Source organism: Trichosurus vulpecula, chromosome 1, assembly GCF_011100635.1.
Source record: "Trichosurus vulpecula isolate mTriVul1 chromosome 1, mTriVul1.pri, whole genome shotgun sequence".
Taxonomy (NCBI): domain Eukaryota; kingdom Metazoa; phylum Chordata; class Mammalia; order Diprotodontia; family Phalangeridae; genus Trichosurus; species Trichosurus vulpecula.
The window spans coordinates 200,344,722-200,366,711 of NC_050573.1; positions in this window are offsets into that span (position 1 = coordinate 200,344,722).

The window sequence follows — 21,990 nt, forward strand, 5'->3', positions numbered from 1 at the left end:
TTAATTTGAGGAAGTATTTTAAATAGGCAGTAAGGTGCTTTATTATTGTAATTCTCATATACGTTGCAAAGTCATGCTACTGTGCAGAGTGCCAGCAGGATATGGAGCAAGTGTTAAATTATAGCCTGAAGAAGCAGATCTAATCATTCTTCAGTTTACTCAATCAAGCTCACAAAACTTGGTAGCAGAGAGCATATAAAATAATATTTTAAGGAAATGGGATCCTTGCTGCCTTTGTGCTTTCTTTCCCTGAATTACGCTTAAACCTCAGTGGTTATTGAAATGAAAATTCCATTGCTCTCACATTGACAATTTCTCGGAAGGGGGCAGGAGAAGTTTCTTTGTCGGGCTGAAAATTTTCTTCCCAGACTTGGATAAGCAAAATTGGCTGTGACACCAATGTGATTATTACAGTCATGCTTTTTATTTTTAATATTTTCCCCTTGACAGATTTATTTCTTTTCAAATCGGAAAAATTTCTTCTTAGAATAAAAATATATAGCTCCCTTATATTTCCTGATTCTGAAAATTACCAGATGCCAAGCTGGGAACATAAGGAAATTGAAGACCCTTGAGGGTGACCTTAAGAACCACAAAGGTGGCGAATTGTGATATAGTGGTTTAGGCAATTTCATTGCTACTGCTTGGCTCTTGAAAAATGAGAAATGGGTTTTCTATTACTAAATATAATGAATTTCTTTTCTGTCCTGTCACAAATTGTCAAACTTCATTAAAGAGAAGAAAAATCTGGTGCTAACACATATAAAAGGGTAATATGAATATCCATATTGTAAAGTGGATAATGGCTGCATATTCATAGGTGATGATTACTTGGTCTTGGCTATGGAACCTAATGCAAATGCAGTTAATGGAAAAGGAATAAGGGGGTGGGGTAGAATAGAGGGGAAAGGCATACAAATACTATCTTTAAAAGTATCCTATACTAGACATGTTGTGTGTGTGTGTGTGTGTGTGTGTGTGTGTGTGTGTGTGTGTGTGTGTAGTGCAATGTAGCATAGCATACAGGGTTTTGAATATGGAAAGAGATAGAGACAAAGGGAAAAGACTGAGAGACAAAAACACATTAGGAAGGTAGAGAAACAACAGTAGCACAGTGGCTAGAGTACTGAATTGGATTCAGGAGGACAGGTGCCGAAATCCATATCTGTTACTTATTAGCCATGTGATCATTAACAAGTCATTCAATATTTCTGAGTCTTAGTTTACTCATCTGTAAATCAGAGAAAATAAAATCTGCAATACTTCTCTCACAGGATTAAGAGGCTCAAATGAGATAATAATATTGGTAAAGCACTTTGCAAACTTCAAAAGTTTTATTAAATAGATTATGAATATTGTCGCATATACATATACAAATACATGTAAAATGACTCTGGGTACACATTTATATGAAGCTATAATTAAATAGGTAGATATAGATAGATTGATTTACAGGTAGATAGATGAGTCCGTGAGAGGCAGTACTGTTTAATGTGTGGGAAAATTACATCATGGTTAAAAAGCCTAGGTCCAAGTCTTGCTTTGTCACATACTAGCTGACTGGATGTATGACCCTGGGCAAGTCACTAAAACTTTCTCTTGCTCCAGGAAACTCTCTAGGACTATAAATTGCAAAGCAAGTGCTAATTGGCATTGATATAAGTCATTTCCTCACTAAGGGTTCCCTGTATCAATTTATATATTCCCTATACCCATATATATACATTCACTCGCAAGCTGCATATGCAAGTAACAGATAAAATAACTACCTAGGTATATATTTATTTCATTTAAAATGTACAATATATTAAACATGTAATGTAAAATATATATATATATATATGTATATATATATATATATATACACAATGTATGTGCATATATATGCTTAAATATTTATATATCCATAGTGCACACACTTTTAGGTTTAAATCACAAATAAATAATAGCCAGGTATGGTAAATCACTTACTGCCTAACTACAGTGGCTTTATTGAGTAACTGTCATGTAACCACAGCAGCAATTTTGCTGGTAATTACACTGAGATGTGAATGATCTGTATTCCAGCAAGGGAGAAAGAAATGACAACGTTAAGTAGCCTGTCACTAGATGACATGCACCATTTTGTTAAAAGGTCAATAGTTGTCAAGTGAGTAAAAAATACTCATTTTTCATATCACCCAAAGGGCTACTCAGATTCAGAGAGACCATACATTTTTATCTTTTATGATTAAAAAATGGCTGAAAAGATTGAATTTACCATGTTTGATATTCATTTTGAGATGAAACAGATTTGGTATTGCTTACATATAATAGAATTAGTATAACATAAAATATAATACCTTTTAATTTATGATATATGATGCAATGCATATACACACATATGGATGTATATTTATATATGTCTAAAACCAGATTTGAAGTTATATTGATACATACATATCTGTATCAATATATAATCAAAATCCATTTCATACATATCTTCATATAAGTGATGACTTCCATTATATTATTATTTAATCCTCTCCAAATTATTTGTAAGAGGTCCATTGGCAGGTTAAGAGAAACACCTTAGTGGTTTAAAATGCAAAGATTTAGAGCTTGTGGGGGAAAAAAGAGCCATGCAGTGGACTATATCTTCCTGAGACAACTGTCTATGATCCATAATGTACTACTTGTCTTGAAATGAATCTTCCTCATTCTTGTATCTATTAGTTATGCCTTGGGTACACAAGGGAATACTTTGAATTTAATTCAAGTATTCTCAATATCAATTAATTAAAGGATTAATAGGAAGAGTGGACTTATAGGGCATGAAGTCTGGCTTTGAGGTCTCCTAGAAGTCCACCCTTCCTGACCTGGGCCAGTTTGACTCACGTCCTCTCCCTAGGATATTCCTCTTTCCCACAGTTGTTTATTATTCTCAATAACTCTTATTTATTACTGCTATTATTGTTGTTGTCATGAGACATTTAGATAGATCTTTAAATTTTGTAAAGTTCTTTTCATACCTTCCTTTTTAGTTGAGGAAAGAGGCTCAGAGAGTTTGAATAACTTCCTCACATTGTCGGTAAGTGTTGGGGGCAGAATTTAACACACATATTCTAAGTACATTCTAAGTATACCAGTCTATCTACTACAGCAAGATTTTTAAGGTTTACTAAATTGTTTAGCCTGTCTGCATGATGACAGCAACAATTATTTTGTCATAAAGGTAATTTGTAAAAGATAGAACAGGTTAGTTCAGAGAATGAAAAAATATAAGAATTCTTTCTTCCAATCAATGTCATTTTACTATAACAGGACTGCTAAATATAACTACATGTATCACTTTTTTTACTTAACCATCCTTTAATTCCCCCCTTACCCCACTATCACTTACCTAATTCTTTCAGCTAATTTTCTCAAAATACAGAAATACATTATTCTGTGTTAGAAACAAAAGTTTATTACACAAGAGGGCATCAAACATTAATCGAAAACCATACATTGAACTAGATACAGTGGGATGCAAAGGGATGATTTGTAGACACTGCCCTCAGAGAGATTACAGTCTAATTAAGGAGGTAAAATTTATAGACATAAGACATTTAGCCATTCTGATAGTTAAACAGTACAGGACAGACTAAAATAGGTCTTACTGAACAGTTCCCATTTGAGAATTGATGACTAGCATAATATGGAAAAAGATATTTGTGGCAAGATGAATACCAATAACAATAACTTTTCCCTAAAATATTTCACTTCAGATTTCAAAACTCTTTTCCTCACATCAGCACTATGACAGAGAGAGTGCATGTATTGGGAAATATAATTTAAAGAGGAAGAAACCTACGGGTTAAGTGATTTGACATACTTGTAAGATCTCAATAGAAATGATTATTGTTATTATTAGAGATTTATACACATATGCATGTATATGTATATATATAGAGATATGAAATTTATGGTAATAACATTTGCTACTAATTAAGTTACAAAACTAAAGTGTGAGAGCATTATTTAATGAAAATTCCTAGATTTTATAAGTTTTCTGAGGTTTCTCTTATCCTACAATGAAAATGACACCATGAAGAATTCCTTGACCCTAATATGTCCTCTAGTAATCATTCTATTACTCTCCTCCTTTGCACTAATAAACACCTAGAAATATGATCCTACACACAGGACTTAGCTGTCAAAGGGCCTGTCAAGATCATCTAGTCAAAGCCTTTTGTTTTACAGATAAGGAAAACGAGACTTCTTTGTTTTTTTTTTTTTGTCTCTGTCCTCTGCACCTAACAGACTGCCTTGCAAATAGTTAGGTCCTTGTTAAATTTGTGATAGAGAATTGATTGTCATGAAGAAGAAAATGAAAATATTTTAAAAAAATATAGATACAGCCAAATGGAGAGCTGATTAACTTAGATTTTAAAAGGAAATATTGAAGAAATGGAGGAAAATACAACTAATTGAAAGCTAATACAAAAATGTAGCAAGATAATTAGAAGAATTGTGCAAGAAAAGCTAAAAAAAAAAACAATATCAACTGAGGCTTACGAGGAATCCTAAAGACAGCCAAGTCAGTTTTTAGAACAACATTGGAATGGAAAATGGAGGCCTTAGGATTACTTGTAATAGCTCAAATTCATGCATTATTATATATTATAATTTACTGTTCAGTTATTATAGCATTTTACTAAGGACCTCCACAGAGAAACAGTTTGAATAATTCAGTAATTCTAAGTAAAATAAACCAACCCTTCGGTCAGACTTTGTGGAAAGCACATTGTGTTCCTCCTTTGATGGCTAAGTGAAATCTCACTCTCTCTGTAACGTATTTTGTAGCTACTCAGTAACTACTACTATATTATTCTTTCTCTACTTTCTATAAGATTGGAACTCCTTAAAGACAACCACCATGCCGTTCATATTTGCATTCCCTATTTTGTCCAGTAAAGTATATTGTAGGTGTGCCATGAATTTTTGCTGATAATATGAATTAATAAAGCTTTCTCAAAGTTAGAAGAGACTTTATACCTGTACGAGAACATTTTACGTTATAGTAGACAAACGGTTGCTTAGTCTTTGCATAAATGACTCTAATTAGAAGGAATTTACTACCTCCCAAGGTAGCCCACTATCCTCTTCCTTTTCTTTAGGGGATGAAGGAGAGGAACAAACCTAGGATTTCTTTGATCAATAATCTTCTTTACCAATGCATACTGCCACCTTCTTTCCAATAAGAACTTTTGGAACTGATTTTGTGACATGGAAGTCACTGGCACAGGGCCATTCAGCATGGCATGCCCTCCTCAGAGAAGATGCTTTGCTCTGTGACCAAAGCAGAATTGAAGTAGCTCAAAAGAAATGTGAGATGCGCAAATTAGAGAATCCACCCCAAATATTCACATGGACTATCGTGTGATAGAGCCTTCTGAGCTTGTATTGGTCTGATCAGTCACAGTCAAACACATTGTAACTTGACTCTAGCCTAGTGATTCCATTTGGGTCTGCTCCTATAACAAAGGACAAAAACCAACCAACCAATCTTAGAAAGTTGCGTGGTATACTGATAGTGTTTGCCCAGGCCAGGGTCTCATGGCCAGTATGTTCTAAATACAGAACTGAAACCCGGATCTTTCTGGCTTTGAGGCCATCTCTCTATTTGAAATGCCCCTCCATCTCTCATTTCAGTTATAGTTACCTCTAATTGTTAAGAAGTTTTCCTTTACATTTTCCCCTAATGTTTTCTTATTGTTATCACTCATATTGACATCTAAACTCCTATTTCTTGAACTGTTATTTAAAAGTGTCATGTGAATGTGGGCACCTGAGGACCCCAAAAACCTACACATATAGAAAGAGAATTTGTGAGACACAGGTAAATAAAGAGGACAGTGGAACTGTATTGCCTAGAGAACAGGGACAGCAAGCCATTCAATAGAACTGGGACTGGCTTCTTCCCTTTCTCCTAATAACCTTGAGATCCAGACTTCTTCATACCCAGAGGATCACAGAGAAGTAGACACTGTCATGGAAATGTGACTGTTGGGCTGCCATGTACCTGTTAATCCAGTGCTGCTGTGTACTAAGAATTAACTGGCCAGTGACAAAGACTGCTGGAGGCTAGCACCGAGAAAAGACCCAGATATTAGATCATAGACCCATCTTAAAGAATGAGGAAAGAAGCTTATGAGTCCCAAGACTGGTGGCTATTGTGACTTCTGCTAAGCTAGATGGTGAGTTGTAGAGGTAAGACAGATATCTCTCACCACTCCTTGCCGTGTTACAATTTATAATCCAGAGATGGCGAACTGAAAGTACTGAAAATTAAGGAACTATCTCTCTTCGCCCTACTCCTCCTCTTCCCTCTTCTCAAACTCCCCCTTCACCTTTTCTCCCCCCCCATATACATACATACTTACACACATACATACATATATACATGTATATATATAATTCCATTTCATTAAACAGTCATATTTGTTTTACCTCCTGATGATATTATTTGCTCCTTTACAGGAGGATCACATTTTACAACTCTTGTGCATCCCCTATAGTAGAAAGTGATGACATATAGTAAACTTGTTGAGGTTTCTCGAGAGAGATATTTTTTTCCAGATGATAACTGAAAAGAAAACATGGGACAATGGATAGAGAGACAATATTGTAGTCAGGAAATCCTAGGTTCAAATCCTGCTTCTGATATGCAAAGTATGGTCTGAGTTCAATCAGGACAGTTCAGCTCCAGGATGAAGTCACAAAGCTGAGTCAATTGATGCGTGAAGGCCTGAGTTTTCTTAAACATTTTATCAACCACAATAGAAAGCCCAGTGAGTGTCCTACACATAGTTTTCAGTAAATATTCACCGAATGAGTAAATGAATAAAGAGCTTTTAACACTCTAAGCATATTCAGAGAACACAGTGGGGAAAAGGAGAGCTGTAATCTTAACTCCTTCCTTTAGAAAGTGGTTCATTTCTTATATGACTCTAAGACTTGTTATTTTCTACATATGTTTGCCTATTGTAGCTCAATCAAAGATGGATTAAAACTTTGAACTTAGAATGAAAAGCAACCTGAGGTTGGGACTTTTATGGACGTATTTAGACTTTAAAAATATTAAGAGCTCTTATTACTTGGGATACAAATTTTTTTTCAATTTTCTACATTAAGTAAGCAACCAATTCCTCATGGGAAAAATGTCAAAAACAGAACAAAAGTTAATATTTAGGTCAATCTTACAAAGCAACTTCCATGTTTTGCTATCAAGTCAGTACAAAGGCAACCCAAAAGCCTATACTTTTCATTATAGTATCAGTGATTACTGGATTTTATAATGGAACTTCTGAGGTACTGCAAGATCAATGTGAACTTAATTAGCATACAAAGATGAAAGGTTAAGGGCTTTTAAATTTGAATTATAATGCCCTGAAAATTAGTGTAGCTGAAAAAAAAACACCAACAGTGGAGTTGGTAAAGTGTGTTGGATTGATTCTTCTCCAAGGTCCATGGCAGCAATAAAATTCTGTAGTTCTCTAACTATAATTGCTTGTACTTCCCTATGGAAAATATGAAAATATTGCTGTTATCAGAAAATTCAAATATATGCATACATGTGTATATGTGTATGTATAAGTACTGGACCTATGTTAATAACTAATGATTTATGGAGATCTGAAGTTTCCCCTTTTTCTATGGTCCTTATTTTAAAAACTCAGTCTCTGAAGGTTGAGCTGACTTTCATCTCTATCTGACCCCATCCAACCTTGCAAGGAATCTCTAATCTAGGATAAATTCCACTCCATCAGTCTTGGATGGAGATAGATTCTTTGGCTAAATTGCCCAAGTCAGGGAGTGGTCTGGATATAGGGACAGTCTCTTCATCCAAGAGTGATGCGATGTCACTCTCAGACCATCATTGGAGCAAACTGACTTCTCTTTGTAATATTCATTGTCTCATGAATTATTAACCAATTAGAGTTGATCGCCACCCTCAGGAACAGCCCTTTTCCAAGGGCATATAAGCTGTGAGCCCCACCACCATGATCGTCTTTGGCATTTGAGAGTGTCGCTGATCTTTTATTAAAAAAGCTGGCATTATTAATAAAATGATTAAAATACCCAGAAATGATGCTTCTTGAACTTTTTAAATACCACAGTCATTAGTAAAGGGGACTGTCATGTGAAAAACTCCTTTGATCAATACAGGCCAGTGCCTTCTCTGTAACTAACAGCCTTAGAGAATTGTCTAGGGGTGAAGTGAATTGGCCAAAGATCTTGAACAAAGATCTACCTGGTTTTAAGGACAACTCTATCCATTCCTTTACATTGCCTTCTCTAAAAGAAATTGCACTTCACAGTTATGCCATATATATTTATTGTCATTTTCAAAGGAGAAAAAAAAATCAATAACAAAATTCATCCTTCCAACCAGTCTGGTGATGAGCCACTCAATACAGAAAGGCTGGTCCTCAAAATCCATCGTGGAGGCAGTATTACAATACAAACCTTTACAACTTGTTAGGACCTACCAGGGCCAGTCCTAGATTGGCATCATCTTCACAATCCCAGGGCTACTTCTATACCTCAAAATAGAAAGTTTCTATAAACATAGTTTGCTGTGACTATTTTCACTTTGCTACTATATAAAATATACGAAACCCAGTGTTTGGTTAAAAATAGCTTGACTTTTACTGGTAAAGATAAAGTTAGTTCATTTTCGATTAGAAAAAAAACTAGAAATTATTACACAAAACGGTCCTGCTATGAAATAAAGTTTCAAAGTGGCTGTTCAAAGTTACTTTTCTCTTTTATCTACAACACCCTCTAGTGGAGAAAAATATAGGAAAACTATGAATTGGCAAAAAAAAATACTATCTCTCTTTAAACACTCCCATTTTCAGTTCAGGATCATAGATTCTCAACTTGGGAGATAATTATGAAAACTAGTTATCAATCAGTTCTATTTGCCTCATCTAATCATTATTTATCCAAAAAATCTGATGCCATATGAAAATCACCCTGTATTTTATTTCATCCCTTCTCAGCCCCTCTTTTTTAACTAGAAGTTAGATGCTCTCTTCTTTCTATTTTTCCCACCTCAATATTTACCAAATGAAATGATCATTGTTAGAATGTTTTCACATAAGTTTTGATTCACTACTACAATTTATCTTGGGCAAGTCACACCATGAGTGTCAGTTTCTCTCTCAGTAAACTGAGTCAATTATTCTTGATATCCTTCAAAGCAGTCTTCTCAAAATGTTGTACAGAGAGCTCTGACAGTCCTCCATACCCATTTAAGGGGTTGTGATGTCAAAGCTATTTTAATAATAATATTAAGATATTTTAATTTCAAATTTAAATTCAAGTTTAATTTCAAATATACTAAATTTTGATAGCTATAGCCCACATAAACAAGTTATTTTGGGGAGGCCTTAAATATTTTTTGGTATGTAAAGGAGTACTGAGATCAAAAAAATTTGAGACTCTTTTCTCTAAAATGTCTTTCTTTTTTATTATTGTATTTAAGTAGAGAGCAAATTTCCTGAGTTCACGGACTCTTGTGTGTCTGTCTTTGAAGCTGCAGTGCCTTGCATGGTGCCTGACAATAGTAAAGGTAGGGGAAAATTTTCTGATTGGATTGGAATAGATCATCGTATTGAACAGCCTAGGGTTTGAAGATATTTCAAACATGCAATGCTTCCCATATACTATTGATTCATACTGTTATAAGGCATTACACTTTAGAAAATACTTTACCCACGTTAACTCATTTGATTGTCACAATAACCCTTTGAGTTCTCCCCTTGTATTACTTGAGGAACTTGCTTAGTAAGTTTTGAGGAAGCTATCATCAGTATCATATCATCCATAGGTGATTGAGGTGGGTTTTGAACCTAGCTCTTCTGGTTACAGATGCAGTATACTTTCCTTAATAACCACCTTCCTGTGATAGAAGAGGAGCCCTGGTATTCCTTTTTTATTTTTTCTTCTGTATTAAATAAATATTCATATTTACTATCATTAAGTAAAAAAAATCTATCTAAAAAAGTTTATACTCAACTAGACTTCTATATAGTTTAAAATTGATATAGTATATTCATTATATAGGTGTTTGTTAAAGGTAAGGTTATTATTATTAAGGTTATTGTCTTCATGTGTGTGTGTGTGTGTGTGTGTGTGTGTGTGTGTGTGTCTGTCTGTATAATTTATCAAACTATTACTCCCCTGAACCAGTCGAGGAGTCAAAATATTAAAGTTGTATTATTGAAGGATATCTCTCATATTTAATCAAAATAATTTTACTACCTTTTTCAGTTTAGCTATAAGAGAAAGTTCAATCCCATTTAGTGTGCCCTGAGAAGAATATTGCCTAAATGGTTTCAGCGATAGTTAGCTTTTTACTGTGAAGAACAGAGGCAGTCAATCAGTCAATAAACAAGCATCTATTCTGTGTGATGATAAATTGAGGATCATATCAGAAGGAAATTAAGATTAAGGATTATAGGGAATAGAATGCTCACCATTAAATCAGAAGACAAGTACTCAAATGACATTTTAGGTAAATATGATCTGTGAACATGAGGAGATTACTTAATCTCTTAGAATCTAAATTTCTTCACCTGTAAAATGGATGTAATGACGCTTGGATTATCTACTTCATAGGGACGTTGTAAGGGAAACACTTTAAAAAATTTAAGTATGAGGTATTATGTTTCTATGTGTAAGAAAATATTCTGCTCATATCCAAGTGTATTTAAGGGAAGTATATAGTAGATAAAATTATTCTCTCTATACAGAACCTATTTCCTAATATCACCATTATGGAAGTCTGACTCATAATAAAAATCAAAGAAATGCTTAGATAAGAAACCAAAAATAAAATTTTGAATTTTTTATGTGATTAGATAACTGAGAGCAATTAATGACCTGTTCCTCCCTTATTTTATTAAACAGTAAGGTCATACCTACCTGACAGTAAGGATATTTGAAGGAAAGATTTAATAAATACACATGCAAATAGATATTTTTCTTAAATTGGGAACTGAAGCTACCTGTAATACATCCTGGAAAACATTGATTATCCTTTCATGAAAACAGTCACTCTTGGTGAACATTTAATTATTTTTTTCCAGTTTGTTTTTTCTTGGACCTGTGATTTCATTGAAATGGAGACTGCCCCCTATATTTTGCCCTTGGGATTATTCTCTCCAGCAAATTGATACCTTTTATTATTCTCCCCTTCTCTCATATTTTCAGGCACTTCCTACTGGCTACTTCCCTGTTGGCTACAAACTCACCCATCTCTTCTCTAACTTTAAAAAGCTGTCATTTGACCTGAAAATCCCCACTATTTATTATACTCTAGTGTTGCTTAACTCATTGAGGAAGCCATCTACATTTGATGCCTCCACTTATCCTTTCACTCTCTTCTAAACCCCCTGAATATAGCTTCCAGCATCATGTGCCAACTAAAACTGTCCCCTCTAAACTTATCAGTGATTTTTTTATTGACCAACCTAGTGGACTTTTGTCAATCTTCATTCTCCTTGACTTCTTTGCATCATTTGACATTGTCACTCACCATTTCCATCCAGATAGTGATTCTTCTTTGTGTTTTCAAGATACTTCTCTCTTTGGTTTTCTTCCTATATGATCAACTGTTTTTTTCTCAGTCTTTGTTACTTCTTCATTCAAGCCATGCCAAATAAGCATAGATGTCCTCAAAGCTCTATCCTGGGCTCCCTTATTTTTTAACCATCTAATACTATACCATTTGTTGATCTCTGTAACTCCCATGGGTTAATATCATCTCTATTCAGATTATTCCCAGATCTGTATATTTAGCACTAATATCTTGCCAAACTACAGTTACTCTTATTCAGGTGAATCTTGGAAATTTCAAACTGTATGTCCTTTAGACATCACAAAATCACCATGTCTAAAGCAGAACTCATAATTTCCCCCTTCAAATCCTTTCCAATTCCAAACTTCCCTATTAGTGTTGAGAGTACCACTGGCTTCTTGGCAGACTGACGGGGAGCTGAATCCAGAAGTGACCTGATGTCTCAGATCCAAACCCAGCTTAGGAACTTGCAGAACTCATATGGGGCAAGGGGAATGATGGTCAGACCTCACCATGGACTAGACCACTTTGGGAATACTAAAAGCTTATAGTACTAGCATAAGCCATCTCTGAAGTCCTTGAAAAACATACCCTTCAATGCCCCAAGAAAGCAGCAACAGGACCAGTTCATGCCTTTTCTCCAAAACTACACAGATCCTCAACCTAAACAAAAATCTGAAGTAAGAATGTAGGCTGAAGGAATTAGCAGACAAATTCAGGATTCCTCCATAAAATGCTGTTATTGTGATAGGGCAATCAAGGCACAAACCCAGAAGAAAGAATGACTCCAAAACATTTACAAGCAAAACCTTAGACAAAAACAAAGCTTAGGCACAGATTCAATAAGAATTCCTCAAAAAAGTGAAGCAAGAGTTTTGGTGGGGTTTTTTTGGTAGCATGAAAAATATTTATCAATGAAACAAAAATTTTAGAGGAAAAAATATGGGCACAAAAAGAGCTATGGAAGAACTGGAAAGGTAATTAATAGCTAGGCACAAAAGTATAAAACTTTGGCCAAAAAACAAGCTCCAGGAAAATTAGAATGGATCAAATAAGTCATTGGTTCCATGAAACAAGAAATAATAAATTAAAATCTAAAGACTTATAGAATAAAAGAAAATGTAAGGTATCTCATCCTAAAAACAATCAACCTAAAAACATCATGGAAAAAATAGTTTAAAATCATGGTTGTATCTGAAAGCCATGCCTAAAATAAAAATAGCCTAACATCTTATTTCAAGAAATCTTAAAATTGCTCAGATCTCTTTGAAACAGAAGTGAAAAAGAAATAAAAAGAAATAGAAATAAACAGGAAAAAAATCTACCAGTCATTACCACTGTAAGTAGAGGGCTTGTTGGTTTCCTAGAAGACAAAGGATATAGGTTTACTGCAAAGAATAATTTAATCCAGCAATACTGAGTAAAATCTTGCAAGGTAAAAAAGTGAACTTTTAATAAAATAGAAGAGTTCCAAACATTCCATGATGAAAAGACCAGAGCTGCACAGAAACTTTGAAGTTAAAGCACAGGAGTTAAAAGAAACATAAAGAGCCAAACACAAATAAACAATGACAGAGTTAAACAAGGATAAACTGCTTACATTCTAATAAGGGGAAATGATGTGTGGCCCCCCTAAACTCTATCATAATTAGAGATCATAGTGGGAGTCTGATTAGCTAAAGCCCAGAATGGTTCTGATATGTCTTGATGATGTTAGAAGAAGAATGGAAGGAGCAACAGAGCAATCCACCAGGAGTAGAAAGGAAGGAAAAGAAGGTTAGGGAAAATTACCTCACATAATCAGGTTACACAAGTAGATATCTGTAAAAACAAGGAGGAGTCGTTGGGGAAACAGTTGATGCAAGAATCTCACTCTCATTTGAAAGAGTCAAATGAGGTTTACACACAATTGAGCATAGAAATACATTTCACTTCCTGGGTAACTAGGAGGGAAAACTGAGGAGAAAGGGGAATAAGAAGGATGGTAGATTAAGGGATTAAGGTAGATTATGGGGCAGCCAGGTGGTGCAATGGACAGAGTACCAGCAATAGAGTCAGGAAGACCTGAGTTCAAATCTAGCCTCAGACACTTACTAGGTGTGTGGTCCTGGGCAAGTCACTTAACCCTGTTTATCTTAGTTTCTTTATCTGTAAAATGAACTGGAGAAGGAAATGGCAAATCACTTCAGTATCTTTGCTAAGAAAATCCCAAATGGGGTCATGAAGTTGCAGACATGACTGAAAGTACTGAGCAACAAAAGGGAAGGATTAAAGGAAGGATTAGTTCTAAGGAAGAAAAACTCAAAAGTGTACAAAAAAATAGTTATAGCTCTTTTTGAGGTGGGAAAGAATGAGAATATAAGGCAATACCCATAAATCAGGGGATTTCTGAACAGATTGTGATATATAAATATGATCGCATATTATTTCAGTGTAAGAAATTATGAAGAAGAGGGTTTCAGGGAAACAAGGAAAATATATGAAGTGATGCCAAATGATGTGAACAGAACCAGTAGAATAATGTATATAAAGACAATAATATTATAAAGAAAAACAACTCTGAAGGAATTAGAAATTCTGATTAATGTAATGACCAACCACAATTTTTGAGGACTAATGATGAAACATGCAATCCACCTCCTAATTGAAAGGTGAAGGACTTAGAGTTCAGAATACAAAATATAATTTTTTGGACATGGCAACTGTGGAAATTTGCTTTGCTTGATTAAACATAATTATAAGGTTTTGTTTTTTCTTTCATTAGGGGTGATAGCAATGACAGAATAGGAGTAAGAGAATGATTTTTTTGATAATTGAAAAAATAAATATAATTTTAAAAATAATGTGATAAGAGAGATTGAGGAATGCCTCTCTAATCCTTAGAAAGTTAAAGAGAATAAAGTATTCCTTTAAAAAGAGAGGAAGTTTTTTTAAGGCTAAAAACAAAAATATGTCTCAAGGGGGATAAGAGAATTCTGATTGGTGTCAGAAGACAGAATGATTGAACAGGAAGACAATTTAAAGAAGAGAAATAGAAGAATCACTGACTACTTGGAACTAACTAATAAGTAGGAGACACTGCCTTTATGGTAGGTCTGATCCTATAGGAGGAATTAGTTTTTGTCTTTCCAAGGAATAATGGTCTATATTCATAGATACTATCAAAGCAAAGTTAAGATGAAGAAGAGATTTATAGTGGTAGTCTATGACTTCCTGCTTAGTGGTACCAAGGAAGCCATTTATCAAGTAGATGGAAAGAAGGAAGCAGTCAGCCATTTTCATGGAAGGTGACACCAGTGAATGGGATCATCAGCTTAGCATGAAAGTGGAAGGGTATCTCTTTTTACATAACCAGGGAGATTGTCAAGAGAGTGAGTCAAGATTCTAGCAAATGCTAAAGAATGAGAAACAGATTTGAGGGCTTTCATCCCCTTCTCGAAGTATTAGTGGGTCATCTTCTATTATAAATGCATATATATTGTGGTGGTGGGCAACGGGGAGAGGGTTAAGAGGCAGGGAGGGATAGAGCTGGAAGCTTAAACCAAAAGCAAAGGGATAGGACCATTTCTATAGCAGAGAAGTCACTACCTTCCTAGTCACTTTTTCTATAATAGCATTTGAGAAAATTACACTTTGGAGTATGAAAGAAATGTCAGTCATGTAGCATCAGAACAATAAAAAGGCTCCATTAGCTTTATGTCTGTGCTTCCAAAGTCCAAAGAAAACCAATACTCAGAATCATCAGTTTGTGGACACTGTAAGTTACTAAAATACAAATTTACTACTTTAATGGATATGTGATTTTTATCCACAGGGGTACTCTTTCTTCAAATTTGGATCATAAACCCTGTATACCTCATTCTGTGGAATGCTTATCCACATCTCTATTAATCCTCCATAGAAATTCTATCCAAGTTTTACCCTCTCCTTGTGTTCTTCTTCTGGCTCCATTAATTTAGTCTCAAGGATATTAAATCTATCCCTTTGGCTGTTTTCTATTTTCCAACAAATAATTAAGCCTCTTTTTGATCATCTATGTCCTTCATGACATCTATTATTTCTCATCTAAAATTCATTGCTATAAAAATGCTACATTCTTCTCTTGCTCTCCATATGTGTTTCCATTGTCCTTTGGAATATTTTCAATCTTTGTTCTTCTAAAATTGTGGTATTCCATGATTCACAGTCACATTACTGCTTTTAAAAAAAAGTTGGATATTTTTTTGCTAGAAGCAGGTTGTAATAATTGAAAATATTACATAAATAATATTAAACATGCAAGGATTTTGCCTTGCTGCAGGTTTACGATTCACATTTGAAGAGTAAGCATCCCTGAGAATAAAAATCACATATGCATAAAAGCAAAAATGTATCCTTTAGTAACCTTCAGTGCCCACAAACTGGTGGTGCTGGATGGTAGTTTTCTTTGGACTTTGGAAACCCACAAATCAAGCCAATGGAACTTTTTCATTGTTCCACTGCTACATGGCAACATTGTTGTTCATTGTTCTTGAAAACTGGAAAGCTGTGCATAATATTCTTATCTTTCTCTTAATCAAAATATTTGATTGTCTAGAGCACTCTCATCTTCCAGGTAAGACAGTTTAATTGACAGAAACATAAGGAAAATTACTCTTAATGTCATTCTCCAGCAGATGGCACCAGTTTCACAGTATTCTGCAAACAGGGCCATTTACCTTAAGTGATCAGATTTCACTGATACACTTTTTTTTTCCTGAAAGCTTTTGATGCTTGGATACACAATAATAAATATCATAATCAAATCAGAAGGAAAAAATATATATTTATTACATATTCAATTTCATGTACTGGGAGGTAGGGTAAAGAAACATTAGAAGCTAAAGATACTTATATATCCAACCTCATAAAATTCACCACTAATGCCTGCCTGCTTAAAATTAAATTATCAAAGCAAACATCCTAAGAGCCCTATTTATGTTTCTGGAGTTACTGTACACACGCTATGTATAAAGTTATTGCAAACTCCTTTTTCCTATGAGAGTGTTTTGATAATGATTTCCTAAACGGATGAGTTTAAATCGTGTTATATGATGGAAGATAGCAACTACCATGTTATAGAAATACTATCTCACATCAATTGTTTTTGAGGTGGTGGCTGCATTTCAGGCATATTTGTGGAATGCTATTTTCTATGGAGGCTCATTTATCTTGATAACGATGGGATTTCTAATATAATTTATATATTATCTAATATATATATCTAATATAATTTCCTTATGGAAATTTATTTATAAATAAAATAGATTTAATGTAGCATTAAGCATTCAACATTTAATTGGCTGATATTAATGCCAGTTGGTTATTCATGCAAAATAGAAAAATTCCTGGCAACCCAACTTTGTCAGGGTGATACTATGTTATTGTCTCAGAGTCAAGAGAGTTCTGTTAGCTATGGAACTCATGCTGCACTCTTGATTTCTGAATCATTTGCTCCCAAATGGAACTCTTCAAGCAAATGTTAGATGTATATTTGTTAGGGAGGATACAAAGGAAATACCTGTCCAAGTACAGATTGGACTAGATCAGGTGTTCTTAATCTTTTGTTGTGTTTTTGTGTCATGGACCCCTTTGGCAGGCTGGCGAAACCTGTGGACATCTTTGCTGAATGTTTGCAAAGACATAAAATAAGATACGTAGCATTACAAAGGAAACTAATTATAATTATATACGCATATGTTTTCATGTTAGTATTTTTTTAAGTTCATAGACCTCAAGTTTAGAACTCCTTGATTCATTGGTCTTCCCTGTTCAGAGCACCTGAGATTCAGTGATACAGCTCCCCAATCTCTCTAAAGTATGGTAGTTACTATCTTCATTTTAATGTCAGTCATTTATACCAGAGGTTCCCAAATTATTTTAGTTCACAGTACTCTTACTGCCCCAGTAATGTTTTCATGGTGTTCCTATACTAAAAACATACATAGTAGTTCCATTTATCAAGTAGTTATTAACTGCTTAATTAAATACATTTTCAGGTTCTAATAACAGTAGCCATTTGAAAAAATAGTACAAACCAATTGAAAGAAAAACTAATGTTTTTATCCCTTTCTTATCCACAATTACTAAAGACCATTGAATAATTTTCCAAACCTTGAAATCAGATTAGATAGTGCCACACTCGTTTCCTATTCAATATTAATTTTTGCTAGGTTTGGCAAGGGGATGGCATGTGGACAGAGCAAGAACAGAAATTATAATAGATCCTACCATTATCTTGTGATACACTCTTCCACATATCTTGCCCTCCTTTGGAACATTAGTGATGAAAGCCTCCAAGTCTTCATAAATTTTTTCTTTGACCTCATCAGGGTCCATCATGGTGGGAGGATATGCAATGATGATGGTGGCTGTGTGGTACTTTGCTGAAAGAGGCAACTGCATTGTCATGAGCCTGTCATTCACTCCTTTTGGGAGGCATACAAGCTTGTTAACTACATTAGTTTTGATTGTAAATCCAATACCAGCTTCACAGAGTTCCTCCTCACTGTAGCCACTCCAGAAAAAATATGTAACCATTTGCTATTTTACTATTCAATAATTTGAAATTTTTATCATTTTACTATTATATTATTTATTATTTTTACCTATCTCAAAGTCCAGTGGGGATGGTCTATTGACATAGCAGCAGGTACAGATATTGGGAGCTGTAGTTACAACCCTGCACACAGGTAACCCAGGCCATAGGGTCATCTTATTGGACTGAAGCAACAACACATTCAGCAGGTGGCTGAACAGCCTTCTTAAAGACTGCACTGCACCTCTCCTGGCATGAGGAAGGAACTAGAAAAGGTGCTCTAAAAATTGTTTGCTTTACTTAATCCTGACCTGCTTACCACAGTAGGTAGAGGTCCCATCTTGCAGTCAAAACACATACACAAACACACAAATATACAAAAACTTTTGTGAAGATAATTCCACTCACCATTGGTACGTAGAATGTGTACATGCTTATGGACAACATGAAATCCAATAGACCTGAAAGATGAACAGCTTTGTGAGAAAACTCAGGAGGTATTGTATCTAAACAGAAACTCTGCATAAAACAAGGCTGGCAAACTAAGGCCACTTACTGAAGCCAGAGCTGAATACACATTTTTCTGGAGTGGCCACGGTGATGGGGAACTCTGTGAAGCTGGCACTGGTTTTCCAGTCAAAACCAAGAAGCTTGTACGCCTCCCCAGAGGAATAAATGACAGGTGCATGACAATGTAATTGCCACTTTCAGGAAAGTGCCAAGTCACCACCATCGGTGTGTATGCTCCCACCATGATGAATCCTGATGAGGTCAAAGAAAAATTTTATGTAGACCTGGAGACCCTCATCTTCAATGTTCCAAAAGAGGGCAAGATCCATGAGAGAGTGTATCACAAGATTATGGGCATAATATTTTATAATTTCTGTTCTTTCTATGTCCATATGTCTTCCCCTTGCCAAGAGCTAATTAAGTCTACTGGCTAGTTCTTAGTTGGCAGTACCCTCTGTGAGCTCCATAAACTTTATGTTAAAAGTAGTCTTTTATAAATTTATCCCTACAATCCTGAGAGTATAAGCAGTCACACCTCCGAGGACCAAATTGGAAATATGAGTAAAAGTGAAGGAAGTAGCTCCAGAGGAATTACTACACATATTTTGTAGAATAGTGGATATATCTGCTTTGAGAAAAATAATTTCTTTACCTGAGGTGTCTGTATAGCAGTGAAATCACCTACAGATCTGCCAAACAAAAATATTAAACAAAAAACAAAACTCAACTTGATACAGCACTTTGTAGCTTTCAAAAGACTTCCCACAATATATTACATTATGAATAATGCAAGTATAATTGTTACAGGGGAAAATAGAGTTAATTTTATAGTTGAGCTAGGACTTCAATAAAGGTTGGCAAATCTAGCATTTATTCCACTTGTAAGCATAATTTCATTAAAATAGTAGAGCAGGCTAAAGAGGATATCATAGCTTTAAAATGTGTGTTGATTTATAACATTATTGTAGATACCCAAAGATAACACAAGATGAATAGATAAATGAATGTTTGAATAAATACTCACTAATGTGTAGATTTTAACTAATGAATTAATAAAAAATATTTATACTTCCTATGTGTCAAAATCTTATAAAAGATAATGGATATGAAGATCAACAAATCTTTTTTCTCCTAAAACCCTTGTCAGATTTCATACAGAGAAATTAGTTTGGGGCAAGCAGGGCACACTTTTTCTTCTATACATGGCTATTCATATAATGTAAAACAGCCCTTATAGTGAGAAATAATACCACCATAGCTTGCCACTTCGCTGTTTTGTTAGGCCCTCAGGATCATGGTACACCATCATTCAACCTTCCCTGGGTCTTACTATCTGCCCTTGCTATTGAACTCTTGGGACTTCTGAGGCTTTTTGATCTGCCCTACAGTTGAATTCTTTTGTATGTTTTGTCTTCCCTTAATTAGAATATGAGTTCTATGAGTAAGGAGAGTCTCCTTTTTTCTGTTTCTATCTCTAAAACTTAACTTGGGTACCTTAACATAGTAAGCAATTAATAAATTATTTTTCATTAGTTCATTACTTTTTTCATTGCTATAGGGATAGGATCTTCTGGGGCCTACAGGGCTTATGATTAAAGGTATTTATCAAGCTCAGAGTATGAGAAGAGGTGAGGAAAAAAAGATTAAAGCTCTTATTTGAAAAGGCAGTTGGAAGGTCATGCTACCCCAAATCATGCAATTGGCGTTTCAAGTCAAAGAGTTGCCAGGTGTCAAGTAATCCAGAATATTTGGATTTATGAAATGGAGGTCCTCACTTGGCTGCCCTGGTTCTGCTTTGGGGCTGGATAATGGGGGAACCTGGGTTAGGTTTTTAGTCATGAGTGTTCAGTGAGCATTACACATATTAAAGATCAAGGACCCATTGAGGACAGAGATTGCCCCTTACCTCCTTCTTTGCACTTTCAGTGATTAGCACAGTGCCTGGCAAATAGTAGGTGATTAATAAATGTTAGTTGACTGACTGAGTGAGTGGAGGTAGGAATCCAGACTAGTAATGCCAGTGTAATCAGAAAAGAACAGCTTCAAAAGTTTACTCAGTAGTGAATCCACTCAGGCCATAAGGTAAAGGGGAGAGTAAAGTAAGAAAAATGAATTATATGAAAGTGTTCAGAATTTCCTAGAAAGTAAAAATATATGCACACTTTAAAGCAGGCATTTTTTTCAAGTGAATAGGATGCTGGGAAGGCAAGGAAAGAGAAGGAAGTGAGGGAAGGGGAGAAGAGGAAAGGGGAGAAGGGGTGAGGTGAGGGAACTGGAAAGGGGAGGGGAGGAAAGGTGAAATGAGGGAAGGGGAGGAGAGGTGAGGGAAGGGAAGGAGATGTGAAGGGAAACCAGAGGGAGAGAAAGGAATGGAAGTGAGAGGAGGAGAAAGGAGTAGCAAGGAGGTAAGGATAAGTAAGGGAGGGGAGGTGAGGCGAGGAGAAGGGAGTGGAGGGAAGAAGAAATAGCTCACATTTGAATGGTGCTTTGTGGTTTACTGGGCATTTGCATCCATTAGCTTATCGTCACAGATATAGAAGCAATATTATCCTACGGTAGGTAATGTAGATACTTTGTACAAGGCAACGTCATAGGCCTGTAGACACAAAGATAGAAAAAATAACCATAATAATAACAATAAACAACACTATAATGATAACAGCTGTATAAGTTAGGCTGTTCTATCTGCCCATTCAATTATTCTAATTCTATGGATATATTGTTAAAACAATATGCGAATAGGTATATTTCTTCGCCATGTGTCACAATTGGGTCTACATTGTCACTAGATTGAGTGAAAATCTTTACCATAACCACAAGAGGGGGCCCAATGTCTTTTGAACTGTTCATTTTATCATCATTTTTTTTTAAGGTGAGTTGCATACTGAATAAAAGGCACGCCTTTGAATAATTCCAATTGGAGTTTAAAACCTGTTTCTGACTTATACTAGTTGTGCAAAAATGGGCAAAGTTATTTAACTTATTTATTGGTTTCTTCATTGGCAAAGCAGGGAGAATAAAACCTGTAGAACCTATCTCACAAAATTGTTTTGAGATTCAAATGAAATAATGCATGAAAAGTGGTTTAATAACTTTAAAGTTATTACAATTTCCCTCATATACCTATAATGTTACATTCATTGTTTCCATGGATTGGAGGTTTACTAATGATCTTTTCAGTGAACCATGAACACACAAGAAGATAGAAAACTATTCACCTAAATTAGTTTAAAAAACGGATCATAATGTTTGAGTCAATGTCTATTATGGATGAAGTGGAAAAAATCGAAATATATTCCAAAGGTTTTTC